Source organism: Camellia sinensis, chromosome 14 (genome assembly GCF_055761805.1).
Source record: "Camellia sinensis isolate YWXY chromosome 14, ASM5576180v1, whole genome shotgun sequence".
NCBI classification, from domain to species: domain Eukaryota; kingdom Viridiplantae; phylum Streptophyta; class Magnoliopsida; order Ericales; family Theaceae; genus Camellia; species Camellia sinensis.
The window spans coordinates 146,840,756-146,853,255 of NC_138974.1; positions in this window are offsets into that span (position 1 = coordinate 146,840,756).

Consider the following 12,500-nt stretch of genomic DNA (forward strand, 5'->3'; position numbering starts at 1 on the left):
ATGCCATGCCACGGCCACGGCCCGCATGCCATGCCACGGCCTCGGCCCGCATGCCATGCCACGGCCTCGGCCCGCATGCCTTGCTACGGCGTTGCCCAATATGACATGCCACGGCCTCGGCCCGCATGCCTTGCCACCGCGTAGCCCAGCATGCCATGCCACCGCGTTGCCCGGCGTGCCATGCCTTAGCCTTGGCCAACATGTCGAGGCACGGCCTCGGCCCGCATGCCTTGCTACGGCGTCGCCCAACATGCCATGCCACGGCCTCGGCCCGCATGCCATGCCAAGGCCTCGGCCCGCATGCCATGCCACGGCCTCGGCCCGCATGACATGCCACGGCCTCGGCCCGCATGCCATGCCACGGCCTCGGCCCGCATGCCTTGCCACGGCGTTGCCCAACATGCCATGCCACGGCATCGGCCCGCATGCCATGCCATGCCACGGCCCGCATGTCTTGCCACGGCGATGCCAAACAAGCCATGCCACGGCCTCGGCCCGCATGACATGCCACGGCCTCGGCCCGCATGCCATGCCCCGGCGTCGCCCAACATGCCATGCCACGGCCACGGCCCGCATGCCATGCCACGGCCTCGGCCCGCATGCCTTGCTACGGCGTTGCCCAACATGCCATGCCACGGCCTCGGCCCGCATGCCTTGCCACCGCGTTGCCCAGCATGCCATGCCACCGCGTTGCCCGGCGTGCCATGCCTTAGCCTTGGCCAACATGTCGAGGCACGGCCTCGGCCCGCATGCCTTGCTACGGCGTCGCCCAACATGCCATGCCACGGCCTCGGCCCGCATGCCATGCCAAGGCCTCGGCCTCGGCCCGCATGCCATGGCACGGCCTCGGCCCGCATGACATGCCACGGCCTCGGCCCGCATGCCATGCCACGGCCTCGGCCCGCATGCCTTGCCACGGCGTTGCCCAACATGCCATGCCACGGCCTCGGCCCGCATGCCATGCCACGGCCTCGGCCCGCATGCCATGCCACGGCCTCGGCCCGCATGCCATGCCACGGCCTCGGCCCGCATGCCATGCCACGGCCTCGGCCCGCATGCCATGCCACGGCCTCGGCCCGCATGCCATGCCACGGCCTCGGCCCGCATGACATGCCACGGCCTCGGCCCGCATGCCATGCCACGGCCTCGGCCCGCATGCCTTGCTACGGCGTTGCCCAACATGCCATGCCACGGCCTCGGCCCGCATGCCTTGCCACCGCGTTGCCCAGCATGCCATGCCACCGCGTTGCCCGGCGTGCAATGCCTTAGCCTTGGCCAACATGTCGAGCCACGGCCTCGGCCCGCATGCCTTGCTACGGCGTCGCCCAACATGCCATGCCACGGCCTCGGCCCGCATGCCATGCCACGGCCTCGGCCCGCATGCCTTGCTACGGCGTCGTCCAACATGCCATGCCACGGCCTCGGCCCGCATGCCATGCCACGGCCTCGGCCCGCATGCCTTGCTACGGCGTCGCCCAACATGCCATGCCACGGCCTCGGCCCGCATGCCATGCCACGGCCTCGGCCCGCATGCCATGCCACGGCCTCGGCCCGCATGACATGCCACGGCCTCGGCCCGCATGCCATGCCACGGCCTCGGCCCGCATGCCTTGCCACGGCGTTGCCCAACATGCCATGCCACGGCCTCGGCCCGCATGCCATGCCATGCCACGGCCCGTATGTCTTGCCACGGCGTTGCCAAACATGCCATGCCACGGCCTCGGCCCGCATGCCATGCCCCGGCGTCGCCCAACATGCCATGCCACGGCCACGGCCCGCATGCCATGCCACGGCCTCGGCCCGCATGCCTTGCTGCGGCGTTGCCCAGCATGCCATGCCACGGCCTCGGCCAGCATGCCTTGCCACCGCGTTGCCCAGCATGCCATGCCACCGCGTTGCCCGGCGTGCCATGCCTTAGCCTTGGCCAACATGTCGAGGCACGGCCTCGGCCCGCATGCCTTGCTACGGCGTCGCCCAACATGCCATGCCACGGCCTCGGCCCGCATGCCATGCCAAGGCCTCGGCCCGCATGCCATGCCACGGCCTCGGCCCGCATGCCTTGCCACGGCGTTGCCTAACATGCCATGCCACGGCCTCGGCCCGCATGCCATGCCATGCCACGGCCCGCATGTCTTGCCACGGCGTTGCCAAACATGCCATGCCACGGCCTCGGCCCGCATGCCATGCCACGGCGTCGCCCAACATGCCATGCCACGGCCATGCCATGCCACGGCCTCGGCCCGCATGCCTTGCTACGGCGTTGCCCAATATGACATGCCACAGCCTCGGCCCGCATGCCTTGCCACCGCGTTGCCCAGCATGCCATGCCACCGCGTTGCCCGGCGTGCCATGCCTTAGCCTTGGCCAACATGTCGAGGCACGGCCTCGGCCCGCATGCCTTGCTACGGCGTCGCCCAACATGCCATGCCACGGCCTCGGCCCGCATGCCATGCCAAGGCCTCGGCCCGCATGCCATGCCACGGCCTCGGCACGCATGCCTTGCCACGGCGTTGCCCAACATGCCATGCCACGGCATCGGCCCGCATGCCATGCCATGCCACGGCCCGCATGTCTTGCCACGGCGATGCCAAACAAGCCATGCCACGGCCTCGGCCCGCATGCCATGCCACGGCGTCGCCCAACATGCCATGCCACGGCCACGGCCCGCATGCCATGCCACGGCCTCGGCCCGCATGCCATGCCACGGCCTCGGCCCGCATGCCTTGCTACGGCGTTGCCCAACATGCCATGCCACGGCCTCGGCCCGCATGCCTTGCCACCGCGTTGCCCAGCATGCCATGCCACCGCGTTGCCCGGCGTGCCATGCCTTAGCCTTGGCCAACATGTCGAGCCACGGCCTCGGCCCGCATGCCTTGCTACGGCGTCGCCCAACATGCCATGCCACGGCCTCGGCCCGCATGCCATGCCACGGCCTCGGCCCGCATGACATGCCACGGCCTCGGCCCGCATGCCATGCCACGGCCTCGGCCCGCATGCCTTGCCACGGCGTTGCCCAACATGCCATGCCACGGCCTCGGCCCGCATGCCTTGCCACCGCGTTGCCCAGCATGCCATGCCACCGCGTTGCCCGGCGTGCCATGCCTTAGCCTTGGCCAACATGTCGAGCCACGGCCTCGGCCCGCATGCCATGCCTTGCCACGGCCCGCATGTCTTGCCACGGCGTTGCCAAACATGCCATGCCACGGCCTCGGCCCGCATGCCATGCCCCGGCGTCGCCCAACATGCCATGCCACGGCCACGGCCCGCATGCCATGCCACGGCCTCGGCCCGCATGCCTTGCCACGGCGTTGCCCAACATGCCATGCCACGGCCTCGGCCCGCATGCTTTGCCACCGCGTTGCCCAGCATGCCATGCCACCGCGTTGCCCGGCGTGCCATGCCTTAGCCTTGGCCAACATGTCGAGCCACGGCCTCGGCCCGCATGCCATGCCTTGCCACGGCCCGCATATCTTGCCACGGCGTTGCCAAACATACCATGACACGGCCTCGGCCCGCATGCCATGCCACGGCCACGGCCCGCATGACATGCCACGGCCTCGGCCCGCATGCCTTGCTACGGCGTCGCCCAACATGCCATGCCACGGCCTCGGCCCGCATGCCATGCCACGGCCTCGGCCCGCATGCCTTGCTACGGCGTTGCCCAACATGCCATGCCACGGCCTAGGCCCGCATGCCTTGCCACCGCGTTGCCCGGCATGCCATGCCACCGCGTTGCCCGGCGTGCCATGCCTTAGCCTTGGCCAACATGTCGAGCCAAGGCCTCGGCCCGCATGCCATGCCACGGCCTCGGCCCGCATGCCATGCCACGGCCTCGGCCCGCATGACATGCCACGGCCTCGGCCCGCATGCCTTGCCACGGCGTTGCCCAACATGCCATGCCACGGCCTCGGCCCGCATGCCATGCCATGCCACGGCCCGCATGTCTTGCCACGGCGTTGCCAAACATGCCATGCCACGGCCTCGGCCCGCATGACATGCCACGGCCTCGGACCGCATGCCTTGCTACGGCGTCGCCCAACATGCCATGCCACGGCCTCGGCCCGCATGCCTTGCTACGACGTTGCCCAAGGTGCCATGCCACGGCCTCGGCCCGCATGCCATGCCATGCCACGGCCCGCATGTCTTGCCACGGCGTTGCCAAACATGCCATGCCACGGCCTCGGCCCGCATGCCTTGCGACGGCGTCGCCCAACATGCCATGCCACGGCCTCGGCCCGCATGCCGTGCCACGGCCTCGGCCCGCATGCCTTGCTACGACGTTGCCCAACATGCCATGCCACGGCCCCGGCCCGCATGCCTTGCTACGACGTCGCCCAACATGACATGGCACGGCCTCGGCCCGCATGCCTTGCTACGGCGTCGCCCAACATGCCATGCCACGGCCTCGGCCCGCAGGCCTTGCGACGGCGTCGCCCAACATGCCATGGCACGGCCTCGGCCCGCATGCCATGCCACGGCCTCGGCCCGCATGCCATGCCAAGGCCTCGGCCCGCATGCCTTGCCACGGCGTTGCCCAGCATGCCACGCCACCTCGTTGCCCAGCGGGCCATGCCATGGCCTTGGCCAACATGCCTTGCCACGGCCTCGGCCCGCATGCCATGCCACAGCGTTGCCCCGCATGCCAAGGACGGAATGCCAAGCCACGGCCTCGGCCCGCATGCCATGCCATGCCACGGCCTCGGCTCGCATGCCATGCCACGGGCTCGGCCGGCGTGCCATGCCACGGCCTCTGCCCGGAAGCCATGCCACGGGCTCGGCCCGCATGCCTTGCCAAGTCGTTGCCCAACATGCCATGCCACGGCCTCGGCCCGCATGGCTTGCGACTGCCTTGGCCAGCGTGCCTTGCCACGGCGTGCCATGCCTTATCCTTGGCCAACATGCCATGCCACTGCCTTGGCCAGCATGTCGTGCCACCGCTACGGCCAGCATGCCGTGCCGGTCCGTTGCCCAGCATGCCACGGCCGTGGCGGCATGGCAAGCCACGGCCTCGGCCAGCATGCCTTGCCACGGCCTCGGCCAGCATGCCATGGCACTGTCTTGGTCAGCATGCCATGCCATGGCACCGCCTTGTCCAGCACGCCGTGCCGCGGCGTTGGCCAGCATGCCTTGGCCGGCATGCCATGCCAATGCCTTGGGCCAACATGGCGTGCCACGGGCTGGGCCATGCCGGTCCGTTGCCCGGCATGCCACGGCCGTGGCGGCATGGCAAGCCACGGCCTCGGCCAGCATGCCATGCCCCGGCGTCGCCCAACATGCCATGCCACGGCCACGGCCCGCATGCCATGCCACGGCCTCGGCCCGCATGCCTTGCCACGGCGTTGCCCAACATGCCATGCCACGGCCTCGGCCCGCATGCTTTGCCACCGCGTTGCCCAGCATGCCATGCCACCGCGTTGCCCGGCGTGCCATGCCTTAGCCTTGGCCAACATGTCGAGCCACGGCCTCGGCCCGCATGCCATGCCTTGCCACGGCCCGCATATCTTGCCACGGCGTTGCCAAACATACCATGACACGGCCTCGGCCCGCATGCCATGCCACGGCCACGGCCCGCATGACATGCCACGGCCTCGGCCCGCATGCCTTGCTACGGCGTCGCCCAACATGCCATGCCACGGCCTCGGCCCGCATGCCATGCCACGGCCTCGGCCCGCATGCCTTGCTACGGCGTTGCCCAACATGCCATGCCACGGCCTAGGCCCGCATGCCTTGCCACCGCGTTGCCCGGCATGCCATGCCACCGCGTTGCCCGGCGTGCCATGCCTTAGCCTTGGCCAACATGTCGAGCCAAGGCCTCGGCCCGCATGCCATGCCACGGCCTCGGCCCGCATGCCATGCCACGGCCTCGGCCCGCATGACATGCCACGGCCTCGGCCCGCATGCCTTGCCACGGCGTTGCCCAACATGCCATGCCACGGCCTCGGCCCGCATGCCATGCCATGCCACGGCCCGCATGTCTTGCCACGGCGTTGCCAAACATGCCATGCCACGGCCTCGGCCCGCATGACATGCCACGGCCTCGGACCGCATGCCTTGCTACGGCGTCGCCCAACATGCCATGCCACGGCCTCGGCCCGCATGCCTTGCTACGACGTTGCCCAAGGTGCCATGCCACGGCCTCGGCCCGCATGCCATGCCATGCCACGGCCCGCATGTCTTGCCACGGCGTTGCCAAACATGCCATGCCACGGCCTCGGCCCGCATGCCTTGCGACGGCGTCGCCCAACATGCCATGCCACGGCCTCGGCCCGCATGCCGTGCCACGGCCTCGGCCCGCATGCCTTGCTACGACGTTGCCCAACATGCCATGCCACGGCCCCGGCCCGCATGCCTTGCTACGACGTCGCCCAACATGACATGGCACGGCCTCGGCCCGCATGCCTTGCTACGGCGTCGCCCAACATGCCATGCCACGGCCTCGGCCCGCAGGCCTTGCGACGGCGTCGCCCAACATGCCATGGCACGGCCTCGGCCCGCATGCCATGCCACGGCCTCGGCCCGCATGCCATGCCAAGGCCTCGGCCCGCATGCCTTGCCACGGCGTTGCCCAGCATGCCACGCCACCTCGTTGCCCAGCGGGCCATGCCATGGCCTTGGCCAACATGCCTTGCCACGGCCTCGGCCCGCATGCCATGCCACAGCGTTGCCCCGCATGCCAAGGACGGAATGCCAAGCCACGGCCTCGGCCCGCATGCCATGCCATGCCACGGCCTCGGCTCGCATGCCATGCCACGGGCTCGGCCGGCGTGCCATGCCACGGCCTCTGCCCGGAAGCCATGCCACGGGCTCGGCCCGCATGCCTTGCCAAGTCGTTGCCCAACATGCCATGCCACGGCCTCGGCCCGCATGGCTTGCGACTGCCTTGGCCAGCGTGCCTTGCCACGGCGTGCCATGCCTTATCCTTGGCCAACATGCCATGCCACTGCCTTGGCCAGCATGTCGTGCCACCGCTACGGCCAGCATGCCGTGCCGGTCCGTTGCCCAGCATGCCACGGCCGTGGCGGCATGGCAAGCCACGGCCTCGGCCAGCATGCCTTGCCACGGCCTCGGCCAGCATGCCATGGCACTGTCTTGGTCAGCATGCCATGCCATGGCACCGCCTTGTCCAGCACGCCGTGCCGCGGCGTTGGCCAGCATGCCTTGGCCGGCATGCCATGCCAATGCCTTGGGCCAACATGGCGTGCCACGGGCTGGGCCATGCCGGTCCGTTGCCCGGCATGCCACGGCCGTGGCGGCATGGCAAGCCACGGCCTCGGCCAGCATGCCATGCCACGGCCTCGCCCAGGATGCCATGGCACGGTCTTGGTCAGCATGCCATGCCATGGCACCGCTTTGTGCAGCGTTGGCCAGCATGCCTTGGCCGGCATGCCATGCCAATGCCTTGGGCCAACATGGCGTGCCACGGGCTGGGCGAGCATGGCATGCCACGGGCTGGGCGAGCATGCCACGCCGCGGCCTTGGCTAACAGAGCAAGGCATGCCACAGCCTCGGCGAGCATGCCATGCCATGGCCAAGGCCAAGGCCAAGGCAGTGGGCAAGGCCAAGTCCCTGTGCAAGGCATGGCCAAGGCCAAGGCCAAGGCCAAGGCCGCGGGCAAAGGCCAAGGCCAAGGCAGTGGGCAAGGCCAAGTCCCTGTGCAAGGCATGGCCAAGGCCAAGGCCAAGGCCGCGGGCAAAGGCCAAGGCCAAGGCCAAGGCCGCGGGCAAAGGCCAAGGCCAAGGCCAAGGCAGTGGGCAAGGCCAAGTCCCTGTGCAAGGCATGGCCAAGGCCAAGGCCAAGGCCGCGGGCAAAGGCCAAGGCCAAGGCCATGGCATGCCACCGCCTTGATCGATCTTTTTGAACATGATTCTTTTATAATCTTACCCAAACCGTGCAACACAATTAAAAATGCACTACAATCAATTCTAAATGTCATTCCCTATTTTTTTGCAATTTTTCTTGAGCTTTTCGAATTTTTAAAGCCCTTATTTGGCAAAAAAAATCAAAATAAAATAAAAAAAATGAAAAAAATAATTTAATAATTTCTATAATTACTAGCGAATCATCCTTTAATTATTGGAATTTTTCCATAATTTTTTGACCATTTTTATTAATTTTTATTATTTTTTAAGTATTAAAATCGAAATAAATTAAAATAAAATATTTTCGGTAAAAAAATATTTTTTTTAATTTTTTTATGGTGTATTAAATTATTTCCTACAACTTTCATGTTGAAAGTTTTGGCAAAAAACCATTACTTTTTAAAAAAACCCCATTATGACTCCTCGAACATGCTTGATGTTTCCTCCTGCCAGATTGAAAAGGGCTTAACAGCCTATTATAAGGGGGGGGCACCTCCCTTGCCCAGGGCCAGGCAGTGTCAGGTACGCCCCATGTTGGGCGCGGCCTGGGCTGCGGCCTTGGGTTATATGCACTGCGGCTCGACCGCGGCCTGGGCTGCGGCCTTGGGCGGCTCGGCCGCGGCCTTGGGCGGCCTGGACCGCGGCCTTGCGCGGCCTGGGCGCGGCCTTGGGCGGCTCGGGCGCGGCCTTGCGCGGCCTGGGCGCGGCCTAGAGCAGCATGGCGTGGCATGCGCGCGGGCGTGGGCGGCCTGGCATGCGCGCGGCGTGGGCAGCACGGCATGGCATGCGCACGGCCTGGGCGGCCTGGCATGCAGCCGGGCTGGCATGCCCGCGGCGTGGGCAGCACGGCATGGCATGCGCACGGCCTGGGCGGCCTGGCATGCAGCCGGCCTGGGCAGCACGGCATGGCATGCGCACGGCCTGGGCGGCCTGGCATGCAGCCGGCCTGGCATGCCCGCAGCGTGGGCAGCACGGCATGGCATGCGCACGGCCTGGGCGGCCTGGCATGCAGCCGGCCTGGGCAGCACGGCCTGGCATGCGCACGGCCTGGGCGGCCTGGCATGCAGCCGGCCAGGGCAGCCTGGCCTGGCATGCCCGCGGCGTGGGCAGCGTGGCCTGTGCGAATACCGCGCGCGTGGTCTTTTTGACCACGGTGCGCGTGTTGCGCGCATGGTCGCGCACGCCTTTGCACGCCTTCGCACGCAACGCACGTCTAGTGATAACAACCGCAGCCAAGGCCAAGGCCAGCAGCATGGCATGCCACGGCCAAGGCAGGCCAGCCAAAGCCAGCAGCATGCCATGCCAAGGCCAAGGCCAGCAGCATGCCATGCCACGGCCAAGGCAGCCCAGCCAAAGCCAGCAGCATGCCATGCCAAGCCAAGGCCAGCAGCATGCCATGCCAAGGCCAAGGCAGCCCAGCCAAAGCCAGCAGCATGCCATGCCAAGGCCAAGGCCAGCAGCATGCCATGCCACGGCCAAGGCAGCCCAGCCAAAGCCAGCAGCATGCCATGCCAAGGCCAAGGCCAGCAGCATGCCATGCCACGGCCAAGGCAGGCCAGCCAAAGCCAGCAGCATGCCATGCCACGGCCAAGGCAGGCCAGCCAAAGCCAGCAGCATGCCATGCCAAGCCAAGGCCAGCAGCATGCCATGCCAAGGCCAAGGCAGCCCAGCCAAAGCCAGCAGCATGCCATGCCAAGGCCAAGGCCAGCAGCATGCCATGCCACGGCCAAGGCAGCCCAGCCAAAGCCAGCAGCATGCCATGCCAAGGCCAAGGCCAGCAGCATGCCATGCCACGGCCAAGGCAGGCCAGCCAAAGCCAGCAGCATGCCATGCCAAGCCAAGGCCAGCAGCATGCCATGCCAAGGCCAAGGCCAGCAGCATGCCATGCCACGGCCAAGGCAGCCCAGCCAAAGCCAGCAGCATGCCATGCCAAGGCCAAGGCCAGCAGCATGCCATGTCACGGCCAAGGCACGCCAGCCAAAGCCAGCAGCATGCCATGCCAAGGCCAAGGCCAGCAGCATGCCATGCCACGGCCAAGGCAGCCCAGCCAAAGCCAGCAGCATCCCATGCCAAGCCAAGGCCAGCAGCATGCCATGCCAAGGCCAAGGCAGCCCAGCCAAAGCCAGCAGCATGCCATGCCAAGCCAAGGCCAGCAGCATGCCATGCCAAGGCCAAGGCCAAGGCCAAGGCAGCCCATCCGAAGCCAGCAACATTCCATGCCAAGGCCAACGCTGCCCAGCCAAGGCCAGCGGCATGCCATGCCAAGGCCAAGCCCAGCCGCATGTCTTGCCACGGCCTTGTCCCGCAGCGTGGCGTGCCTTGGCCTTGGGCTAGAACATCGCATGCCACGCCCTTGGCAAGCAATCCTGTCCCTCGTGTAATTGCCATTTGGTTTGGCTTTGACTTGCGTATATGTTGCCCTGCGAAATGCATGTCCCTCGGGTAATAGCCGTTTGGTTGCCTTTGACTTGCGAACACGTTGCTAGTGCTTTCCCCAGTGGAAGCTTGTTGGGAAAAGTATGTCCCTCGGAAGTTGCCTGTTGCATTCGAGCTATCCGATGCTTGCTCGGTTTCTCTAAGAGTTTTTGTACGTTCGTTGGGCTTTTTAATTATTTATTTACTCATAAAAATTATAATAAAATAAATAAAAAATAAAAAAATAATTGAAAAAATTACTATAATTACTAGCGCCTCATCTTATAATTGTTGGAATTTTTCTAGAATTTTTTAAGTATTTTTAGTAATTTTTATTATTTTTTAAGTATTAAAATTGAAATAAATTAAAATAAAATATTCCGGTGGCCAAATATTTTTTTATAATTTTTTTTATGGTGTATTAAATTATTTCATACAACTTTCATGTTGAAAGTTTTGGCAAAAAACCATTACTTTTTAAAAAAACCCCATTATGACTCCTCAAACATGGTTGATGTTTCCTCCTGCCAGATTGAAAAGGGCTTAACAGGCTATTATAAGGGGGGGGCACCTCCCTTAAGGCTGGCCAGCATGGCCAGGCCACAGGCCACGCCTATGCCTAGGCGGGCGCTTGGCACATGCCATCGCTTGGCTTGTGGCATCGAAACTACATAGCCAAGCACGGGATGCGTCGAGTGGCGGCCCGCGATGGTGGCGGTGGCACGTTGGCCTAGACCAGCATGCCATGCCACAGCCTTGGCCAGCAACATGGCATGCCAAAGCCTTGGCCAGCAGCATGCCATGCCCTGGCCTTGGCAAGCATGCCATGCCACGGCCTTGGCCAGCAGCATGCCATGCCACGGCCTTGGCCAGCAGCATGCCATGCCCCGGCCTTCGCCAGCATGTCATGCCACGGCCTTGGCCAGCAGCATGCCATGCCACGGCCTTGGCCAGCAACATGGCATGCCAAAGCCTTGGCCAGCAGCACGCCATGCCCCGGCCTTGGCAAGCTTGTCATGCCACGGCCATGGCCAGCAGCGTGCCATGCCCCGGCCTTGGCCAGCAGCGTGCCATGCCACGACCTTGGCCAGCAGCTTGCCATGCCCCGGCCTTGGCCAGCATGCCATGCCACGGCCTTGGCCAGCAGCATGCCATGCCACGGCCTTGGCCAGCAACATGGCATGCCAAAGCCTTGGCCAGCAGCATGCCCTGCCCCGGCCTTGGCCGGCAGCATGCCATGCCGCGGCCTTGGCCGGCAGCATGGCAAGCCCAAGCCTTGGTCAGCAGCAGCATGCCATGCCAACGCCTTGGCCAGCAGCATGCCTTGCCATGGCCTCGTCCAGCAGCATGGCATGCCACGCCACGGCCTCGGCCATCAGCATGCCTTGCCACGGCCTCGGCCATCAGCATGCCTTGCCACGGCCTCGGCCATCAGCATGCCTTGCCACGGCCTCGGCCAGCAGCATGGCATGCCCCGGCCTTGGCCAGCAGCATGTCATGCCACGGCCTTGGCAAGCATGCCATGTCCCTCGGGTAATTGTACAAGTTGCCTTGCGAAATGCATGTCCCTCGGTTAAATTGCCATTTGGTTGGCTTTGGCGTGCGAACGAGTTGCCTGTGCTTTCCTTGTGGAAGCTTGTTGCGAGAAGTATGTCCCTCGAAAGTTGCCTGTTGCGTTTGTTATTCGCATTCGCGCTAACCGGTGCTTGCTCGGCCTCTCTAAATGTTTTCGCGCGTTCGTCGGGCTTCTTAGTCCTTCGGGGGGTGATTCGTTTTGGGGGGCTGGTGCACAGTGTACGTCGTGGCGCGTGAGTTGTGTTTGGTTTGTGCGAGTTGGAGGGATCCCTGCCTGTGCAGCGAACTCCACTGGTGCATTCCTCCATGTCCCTCGGGTGATGCCTTTAGGTTGTCTTCGACTCGCCTTCGGGTTGCCTGCGCTTCCCTAGTGGAAGGTGCCTTGCGAAAAGCCTGTCCCTCGGGTAATTGCCATTTGGTTGGCTTTGACGTTCGAACGAGTTGCCTGTGCTTTCCTAGTGGAAGCTTGTTGCGAAAAGTATGTCCCTCGGAAGTTTCCTGTTGCGCTTGTTATTTGCGTTCGCGCTAACCGGTGCTTGCTCGGCCTCTCTAAATGTTTTCGCACGTTCGTCGGGCTTCTTGGTCCTTCGGGGGGTGATTCGTTTTGGGGGGCTGGTGCATAGTGTACGTCGTGGCGCGTGAGTTGTGTTC